This window comes from Lycium barbarum, chromosome 4 (assembly GCF_019175385.1).
Source record: "Lycium barbarum isolate Lr01 chromosome 4, ASM1917538v2, whole genome shotgun sequence".
NCBI classification, from domain to species: Eukaryota; Viridiplantae; Streptophyta; class Magnoliopsida; order Solanales; family Solanaceae; genus Lycium; species Lycium barbarum.
The window spans coordinates 22,125,651-22,135,719 of record NC_083340.1 but is presented as its reverse complement, the minus strand read 5'-3'; the positions used below and the strand labels follow the sequence as shown (position 1 = coordinate 22,135,719).

Genomic DNA, 10,069 nt, shown 5'->3' with positions numbered 1-10,069 from the left:
CCCGGGTAAGATGGGGGTAAATAATGTCCTCTCCGGAAGACGGGGTAAGGCATAGACAAATACGTACTATGTCCCGTGAGCATACATTCAGAGTCAGTGTATTACATGTATTGAGCATACGGGGTAAGACATAGACAAATACGTACTATGTCCCGTGAGCATACATTCAGAGTCAGTGTATTACATGTATTGCTCGTCCGGGTAAGATGGGGTAAATAATGCCCTCTCCGGAAAACGGGGTAAGACATAGATAAATACGTACTATGTCCCGTGAGCATAGATTCAGATTTAGAGTATTTCGTGTTTTGCTTGGTTGTGCTTCATGATTTTAGCTTTAGCTTCAGTGTTTGTATATATTTAATATACTTGTACTGTGTAATTGCTTTTATGCATTATCAGGGATTTCAAAGACTTGCCCCAGGGGTAAGCTGAGAGTGTCGATGATCTTGCGGGGTCTTTTAGACTCACACTTGTTGATGTTGTATGTGTGCAGGTGTGGTTAACGGTGACCAGGTAGCCGATACTTGATTCATTCCAGCTTTGTTCAGTCCAGTTCAGTAGAGGTGAGCCACCATTAGATCATGGCGGCCTCTTCTTCTTTAGTTGACTTAGTAGTATTCCGAGCTTCGTCTCGTACTTTTCTATTCAGACTAGTAGTTCCATGACTTAGACATTTTATGGGGTTTATGGGCAAGACTCAGTATTTGTAATTCGCTTCCGCACTTTTCGTTATATTATGAGACTTTGCGTATTATTCATTTTATTCGTTAATTTTCGCATGATTTGCTTAGAGGGTTCGCCTTATGGGTAGAAGCTCGTCAGGTGTCCGGTCAAGGCCTGAGTGTCAGATTTGGGTCGTGACAGACTCCTTGTAGAGTAAAATGATATAGACTTTATAGTTAAATATAAAATGGGACCAATCGCATAATTTTGTAACTCATTTAACAAATAATTTGGCATATGGAATGCATGCAATTTTCCTAACATGTGTCAGCCATATTGGCTATTGCATGTTCTTAAGTTTAACCAATATAATCGGTGCAAGGTGGATAGTTTATTAATCACGTCAAAATTATGTAAGTTTGGGTTTTACATTTTCTTATCGGGAGGGTTAAATGGATATAAGACTTATTATCTTAAAATTAATTTTTAATATGACGGCATGCAAAATAGGTATTTTGTTTTTATTTTCTGAATCAAAAAGCAATAACTTTGATATGTTATTTCCATAAATTAGGTGATTAAAAAAAACAGTAAAGAAAATAGGACCTCTGGTAACAAAAACAAGAGAATGAAATGAAATACAAAGAAATTGTAAGATAACATACTAGATATTTCAAGCATATTAGGATAGAATATCATAACAAAAAATCAGTTCAAAACTTATTCAAATTGGTAAACAAACTTATTTCTCTTTCCAATTTCATATATATCCAGTGAAAATGTCAATGCAAGCTAAAGAGAACAATTATCCAATCTTATCTTTGCGCATATGAAATTGCTTTAGAAAGCGGGTTGAATTGATCATAGAAACAGGGCTAAGTTCGAGACTTTTTTTTTTTTTTTTTAAATTAAGCCACTTTCCTGGTGGGGTCAGGCAGACCCTACCATATATATTTATCAAAGTCAAATGCACAAAGAATGAGTTAAGACATAGCCCATTATTAAATTATCTCGAGTCCAATCTAATATCTGGACTAGTTGAGCGGGTCACTAATATCTGGACTACATTTGTCACCCCTACATAAAAGGATATTAGCAAGTTCACATTAGTAACTTTTTATCATACCGCAAAGAATTTGAATTATCATAATATTATAGTAGTAGCTACCTTTATCATATATAGTAGTAGCTACATTTATCATATATATATATAGAGAGAGAGAGTAACATAACGGTACACGCATGGTACTGATTTATTAGTGAATAACGAACTGCAAGGAAATCAAGCGTCCAGCTTATTTCAACATGAAAAGTAACATGGAAAAGCAAATGGAGACCAACAAAATAAACACAATAAGGAAACTTGAACAGACAATCATCGATCAGCAAGCTTCAAGTGTAACGTCAGCAGATTCAATAGACTAATTCGCCCCCTAACCAGGACTTAACAAGCCTCAAGCTTGATCTCCGCACTGTCAATGGAGATATCACCTTTCTTTGGAACCAGAGTCACCGCAATAGTATCTTCATCTTCTAGACCAATGTCCTCCAACAGTTTAGTGATGGCCAGCTGGAAAGTAACACTCGCAGCATGAGACCCGACTTTATGAACATGCATGTGGCAAGCTAGTATAGCTCCCCGCAAACTCTGCCTTGTCAAGCTCGTCTGCATTCACGTTCTTGTCCACGTTGAGGAACACATCGAACCTTCTATACTTTCTATCATGATATTGTATCTTGTTGAAGGTTAGCATCTCCTCTTGTTCATTTTTCTCCTGTTGAGTCCTTGACGAAGCCGGCCTATTAATGGAAAAGGAAATGGCTTTGTCCAGCTTCACAAGTGGAAATACCTGGCTGGCTGGTGGAAGTGAACTTGTATTCACTTTCCCTGTTGTGGACTTCCTTATTGGCTTAAAGTTACTCCATGGGGTGGGCATTGGCGCGTAATCATACCCCATCTTTTTAGTGTCCAAACAGTCTCGGACTCTCACACGGAAAGGGTTGCGGTTTTCGTCGTAGAAAAAGAACTCTGAGTTCAACCAATCTTTCTGTGTCAGGTCCCTTCTTTTGCCTCCTATTTGTTTCCACTCGTTCCACATCCGGTCCACATTGGCGTGGTGACAATAGAAAACCGGGTCCAAACCAGCTGAATAAAAATTACCCATGTTCTCACCGTGTTTCTGTCTAGGATTATCACCGGTCCAGATGTGGACAGGAGTATGAGGAATGTTTTCAATAGTTCCCATTCTTGGACTGGGGTCGGATCCCAGAGGGTAAGGCGCACCAAAAAACAGCAAGGGACATGGAGCATTAGTTATCATTTGACGTTACATTAGAGTTAAGTTGTTTGTCATCATCTGGAGTTGAGTTGTTTCGACCTCCTCACCAAAATGACCAAGATCGATTACGGTTCCGTTGTGGTGATTTTGGTTACGTTTCTCGTCGTAAATGGAAGAACCTTCACGATCGAACATGGGAGGCAAACGCATGCCCTTTGGATGGTCCCAGTTCCAATATGGCAAACCAAAAGTTGGGTCATTGATTAAAGAGCCCAAAATTCTCTCATAGAATTACAAGTACCATCGATGAAATGGGAAGAAAAGCCAAGAGAAGTGCACTTGCAACTCTTTGCCACCAACTCTGTAAGCACCGTTACAATAAGCACAATGGATATTGGCTTGTTGCTTGAACCCAAGTGGATCTGTTGGATTTATGTCAAGTTCCCTCATCCGTTTAGTGGCCAAATTGTACTTGGCAATATACTCTTCATCAGCAGCATGAGCAGGCGGACGGATGCGGAGCTTGGTCATAGAAGGGAACTTGTAATATGGAACTTTGTCCAAATCATCTGGCTTTGGAGGGCAACAACTGTATTCCACATCGTCTGTTTCATCTATATGGGCTATACTACAAGAGGTTAGATCAGAGTATAGGATTAGCAGTGGCTAATGGTACAGCATTGGCAACACCATAGAGACCTCCTAAACCAAGAAGCACATTTCTCCTATCAACTGAATTTGTTTCACCGTTTTGGTCATTGTTGGAGACCTTGCATGAGATTTTGAAGGTTTGCTTACGTTTCCCGTGCAAGAAAAGTTGAGAGGGCTTTGAAGTAGAAGCTAAAGAAAACTTTGTGGATGATGTAAAGGGAGTGTTGAGGGTTTACTATTGCATACACTTGCCATGGCTAATTAGTTTTGGTTGATGTATAATTCTTAATGTTTCACCTTGCCTTAAGTAATACTGAGGCTCACCTACCATTCGGGATGCGGTAGGTGGAGGATTAAGGCTAATAATTGAGGGGAATTTTTTAATTGTATATCATTGAGTTTTTAATCGTAGGAGATCTCTAGTAGTTGAATCTAATAAGTAGAGTACTTTCTTAAACAGAAAGATAATTTAATAATAATATTGGCGAAAATCTTTTTGACACTTCATTGAACACCAATATTAGTCAGGATTTACATGTGGTCCACCCTTTGGACATGGATAGCTTTGTTGTACCTCTACACATCGTGGATTTTCGCGTCGTTGTAAGCAAACTAACTTGAATTCGGAGAGGCCATGATACCACTATAAAGTCAAGGAAGACTTTTAATAAGTGTTAGACAAGTATTTAAAGGTTTCGGGATCAAGCAAATCGAAGAAATTAGGTTCGTTGAAAATTTAGAAAAACTTGGCAAAATGTTTTACGGAAATTTTGGTCCACCTTTTCAGGGGCATATCTCCTAGAATATGAGGAGGTACGGAATCCATAACCTATGTAAATTGCAGTTCCGCGAGTCCTCTTTCCAATGCAACTGACAGATTGCATTTCTGTGAAGTATGGAGGAAAATACGGCCCGCACAATAAAGTACGTCCCGTAATTTTTGGGCGTATTTTGCCAAAAATTTCCAGAACTTAAATTTTTGCCTCCCAAAGTACGTGACACTGTTCATCACGTACTTTGAAGTTCGTGATGAACAGTAACATGTACTATTCCCGAGATTTCCAGAAATTGAGGCGGTGGATTTTTTTTTTTCCCAACTTTTAAATACTCATTTCCACGACTTGGGCCTCAATTTTCACCCAAAATCAAACCCTAATTTCTCTCTAAGCTCCCCTTAACACCCATAAACACACCAAATCATTCTAAATCAAATCAAGAATAGATCAACCTTGAAAACCTGGTTTAATTTATGGAATTTGGGTGTTCTTGCTTTCACTTGGAGTTGTGGGGATTAAGTATTGGAGCAAGTTGTATGAGTTGAAATTCTTCAAATACAAGGTATGTTCTTCATCTCATCTCTTGTGTTAAATAGATGTGAAGGTTTAGCAAGTCTAAAAAGTGGAAAGAGTTATGGGAAAAAGTTCAAATATGAATATTGATGATATTTTGAGTGTAAATTAACTAGAGTTATAATTGTTAGCATAATATGAGTATAATCTTGTTATGCGGGGTAGTAACGATGTTGAGAAAGTGTTGTATACAAAAGTACAAGGGGTTGTATTGAATTTGGTTTTATGGATTGTTTATGGAAAGAAGTTTTAGGATGGAATTGAGTATTATTGACACCCAATTTTGTCCCACCTTTCCTCCGAAATATCTATTTACACTTCTAGTATTTTTGGGAAACTTCAAAAATAATTATTTATATTTTACTATAAGTATTAACTTTTATTAATACCGGCGTTTCATTATCCTGTTATAGTCACTACTGTTATTATCTTTTATTTTATTACCGTTACTACTACCACTGTTATTATTATCATCATTATTATTATTATTATTATTATTATTATTATTATTATTATTTTTATTATTACCAGTATTTTTATAATTCGCATTTTTATCATTTCAGCATTTTTACCAGCTTATGCACACGCATCGCATTTATTTTCGCGCAATTAAATAATAGCGTTTACTTACTGTTGAATTTCAAATATATTATCGCACGGCTATTACGACGTCATTTTATTTTTATCTGAGTACTAATAAATACATACTTTTATATTAGGGGATATTTTAGCACACTTAGTATATAATTAATTAAAATGGGTCTTTTATTTAAATTTAGAAGCCAAACTATTTCTTTTATTCAGCCCATATTTTAATTCATCAAACCAATCCCATAAAACCAACCCACAAATCATTTTAATATCCAGCCCAACATTCTATTCATCTACCCGACCAGCCCACATTTTAATTCACCCCAGCCCACATTTAAAATCGACCCAGTCCATTAAATCTTTTAACCCGACCCGGCCCAAGCCTCTTATTTCACCCAACCTAACCCTAAAACAAAACAGATCAACAGATCCGCCTCCCTCCCCTTTTCTCTCTCTTCCCGCTCCTCACTCCCTCTCTCTTCATCGACCAAAATGGCGATTCCACAGTCGCCTTTCACCGCCTCCAGGCCATGCATGGCCAAATTCAGTAATAAAATTAATGCCTGTACCCCCCCCCCCAATCCGGATTCAACCATGGAGAGAGGTTAAATGTTTGTTTTCTTCTTCGTCCTTTTCTGTTTTGCATCTGAAAAACATTAATGAATTTTGTTCGATCGTGAACCCATCGTTTTCTTATCAATCCCTTTTTGATTTTTTGAGTACGAGTTTTAATAGTTTTTGTTCTCTTCTTCAAGGTCTCTGACTGTTGTCATAGTAAAACCCTAACGTTGTTGACCGAAAACCCCCGCCCAAGATTTCAAAATCCCAGCCCAAACCCTAATTTGTACCCTATAAATAGTTTCTAGTTGAGTCGTTTAAGGGAGGTTTTTTCGAGTGGCAGAAATCCCCTTAAAAATAAGGACTCTGAAATCGCGAAAATTCCCCTAAAAAAAGAGTTTTGTTTAGCCGCCCTGAACCCCTAAAAAATATTAACCCACTGTTTTCTTAATATTCGAGAGTCGATTCATTTTTACTTCTCATTTTTTGCTCCTGTTATTGTTTCGTATCCGAGTCTACGCAAATTCGGAGATTTGAAGTGTTCGAGGGTATATCGAAACACCCCGCATCCTGTTTGCTGCACCCGAAGAAGGTGAACTTCTTCCCTTTAGTTATTTTATGTTCTGTTGGATCTTTATTTGTTGTCCCGTTATGGTTGCTGTTTGGTTTAATTTCCAGTTAATAGTGGTTTAAGCATAATTAATGTGCATTAGTTGCTATTTCTAGTATCTTTGTTAATAATGACTTAAGCACGATTAATAGACATTAATTGTTGTTATTAACAAACTTGTGATTGTTAGTAGTTTAACATGATTAGGTATTTTAAGCCACTTGTTTTACATTAGTTACTTGTTAATATTAACATCGTCCAGTTTAATATGCTTTTCATATGCTGCGTTAGTTTATTTCCTATCAATAGCGACTCGACATGATTAGGTTGTCTTTGCTCACTTTTTAGTTAATTGATGTGCCGTGAAATTAAGGCATATTCGATGCTAATTCCTTAAGCTTTTGTGACTCTTCAAGAACTTTTGTTGTTACTTTTTGTGTATTTATGTTGTTTTGTAGGATAAGATGCCCGGAGAGCATAACGGAGCATAATGGAGCAAAACGGAATAAAAATGGAACAAGAAGCACGTTCTGGCAGCTCATGCTAGTAGCACTTGCTGCAGCATGTTGAACATGCGAGCAGCATGTTGTGCAGCATGTGCTGACAGAGAAATTGGCACAACATGCTACGGTTTTGGCACAACATGCGACTCGCATGTTGCACCTGCGACACAACATGCGAGTAGCATGTTGTGCACGTAGGGCATTTTTGTCCAAATTTTGTTCCCGTTTTGGCACTTCTATAAATAGAATCCTAGGGCTTGTAAAACTCATCTTTTGCCATTTTCATACAAGTTTTGGAGACTAGGTTCCTACACCACACTTGGGGATTGAAGATTTGAAGTTTTGATAAGAAATTTCTTAACCCTTCACTCATTTCTTCAATTCCTTGCTTTGTATTGTATATCTAAGTGTGTAGAATTTTATTTCATAACTTTAATCTTGTTTATGAAAATATTCATTTGCAAAGTTGGATGAAACCTCTTGTTATGCTTATGTATTGAATGATCTTTATTGCTATTGAAATGGGTCTTTGTTGTTTTAATTAATCTTGTTCTTTAATGTTTCTTAAGGGATTAGCTAACCCTAAGACTCGCCCATTTACTCTGATTGAGCTCTGAAGAGGAAATCTAGGTTGGGAAAGATTAATTAACAAGAATTTGGGTCATTAAACCCATCTAATAACTTGAGCTAGGAATAGGAAAGTTACTTGAGATTCAATTGGTCGTGCTTGATATCACACTCTAAGGCTTGGAAAAGCTTAGAGTGAAATCCATTGATTTGGTTGGAAGACTTTCAATGAGATTGTAGAAACCATTATCTATTAACATAAACCCGCTCTTAGTTGTAAAATCGTAAAATACGTTGGATCGTTACTTGAGTGTAATCTCTTATTATCCATGCTTGTGGTCATTGATCATTTTACTTGCTTTCTAGGTTAGTTTACATTTCCGCATTAGTTATAATTTTTTCCAAAACCAAAATATTATCTATCGTTTGGCTTTAGCTTAGTTGGTGAAAGTTCCTTACTTTCTTAATCGCCTAGTATATTGTTCCCTGTGGGATCGACCCCGACTCATAGTTGGGTAAATTATATTGCGACGACCGTGTACACTTTCTCTTTGAGGAGTGGATTTGGACGTTACCAATTTTGGCGCCGTTGCTGGGGAACAATTTGGCGTATTTGAGTTAGTGTGGGATTTAAGCTTGCTTGCTTTGGTCCAAACTTGTGAATATTTATGTTGTTGTTTCGTTGCTTTATTTGATTTTTATATAAAAAAAATGGCATCATATAATGAAAATTGGTCGGATGGTAGTTTGTCATACTTTGATGACCCTTGTCTTTATTGTGGAGGACCACACTTATGGCAAAATTGTTTTAATTCTCCCGGGGGAAGATTGTGCGCACAATCCCAAACCTATGAGTGGAGTATTTGTGATAAGTGTGGTGGTCAAAATGGTCATTGGGATAATTGTGCTTATTTGTCCTTCCCTTCCCCGAACCCTCACTATAACTACTCTAGGTTTGATTTTGATAATAGTAGGGATATGGAAGTGGAAGAAGCCTCAAATGCTCAAAATGAGAGGATAATGCTCATGTTGGAGACCATCCTTGAAAAAGTGGAAAAACAGGACTTAGCGGTTAAGGACTTGAGGCAACGTCTTGATGACTTGAGGCAAGCAATTAATTGCAATGACAAAGCTATTCACACCTTGGAGGATCAAATGAAATTATTGGTTCAGACTCATAATGCTCAACAACTTGAGGGTGTTGAAAATAGACAAGAAAGTGGCCAAAACATGAATTTCTCCAAGGGTGGATTTTTACAAGCTTTGAATGACTCTCAACTTGAAGAAGGCCTTGACAAAGTGGAAATTATGAGCCAAGATTGGCTTATGACTCAAGCTCAACAACTTGAAGCCTATGGGGATCATCGTGAAGGCATTTCGAGGATGATGGAAGAATTTTTAAAAATCCATGTTGAGCAAAGTCAAGAGTTGAAGAAACTTGAAATTGCTATTCGTGACTTGAAAGCCGAATTGAATGCAAAAGTTGAGGTATGCAATACTCAACATCAAATAGTCATGGATAGTAGTTTTAAGTTGGTTTCCAATGAAAAAGTGGTCAATATTGATTTTCAAGAACTAATGATGAATTGCCAACTGACCAATCCAAAAATAATGCAAGATGCCGAGATTGAAGAAATGATACTAGAGTTGCATAAAAATGTTCATCAAATAATTTTTGAAGACTCTAGTTCATTTTTGGGTGAGGATGTCAAAATTCATACAAATTTAGAATTTGAGCGCGTTGGACCTCATTCTAGCCATTTTTCAATGTTGTGATTGGTGAATGATATGGAAGTTGAACCAACCAAGCCTATGGAGAATTTTGGAGATGAAAATCAAAGCGTTTTCATTTTGAAGTTTGCTATGCCAAGAAGACAAAATGGCATGCCTCACTTACGGGCCAAGAAGTGCAAAATGCGATACCCGAAAGTTGGCCTCCTTGTTTTTCTACCACCGCCCCATGAGTGTCATCATGATCTTGATTCAAAGTTGGGGCGCAAATTCATATCTTCTAAATGGAAGGAAAAGTGGTAAAGGTAACCGTCGTGCCGCGATGTTAGCTTAAGCGCTTGGTGGGAGGCAACTCATCGTTTTCAAAATTTTCTTTTTTAGAATAGCTTAGTAGATTATTTTTTACTAATCCACAAAGTTTTAGAATTTTTGGAGTGTTTTGAGCAGGTCAGGTTTTCAGAGCAGCCCCAAACCAGTAGTTGCTGCTGACATCACCTGCGATTCGCAGGTCATGCCTGCGTTTCGCAGGTGCTGACAGTACACAAAAAAAAAATCAGGTGACATCAC

At 37.5% G+C, this 10,069-nt stretch overlaps 1 pseudogene; it reads right to left on the bottom strand.

Annotated features, from left to right (window-relative positions):
- Positions 1 to 1,887: 1,887 nt before the first annotated feature.
- LOC132635541 (polyphenol oxidase E, chloroplastic-like) lies at positions 1,888 to 3,848 on the bottom strand (annotated as a pseudogene).
- Positions 3,849 to 10,069: the final 6,221 nt, after the last annotated feature.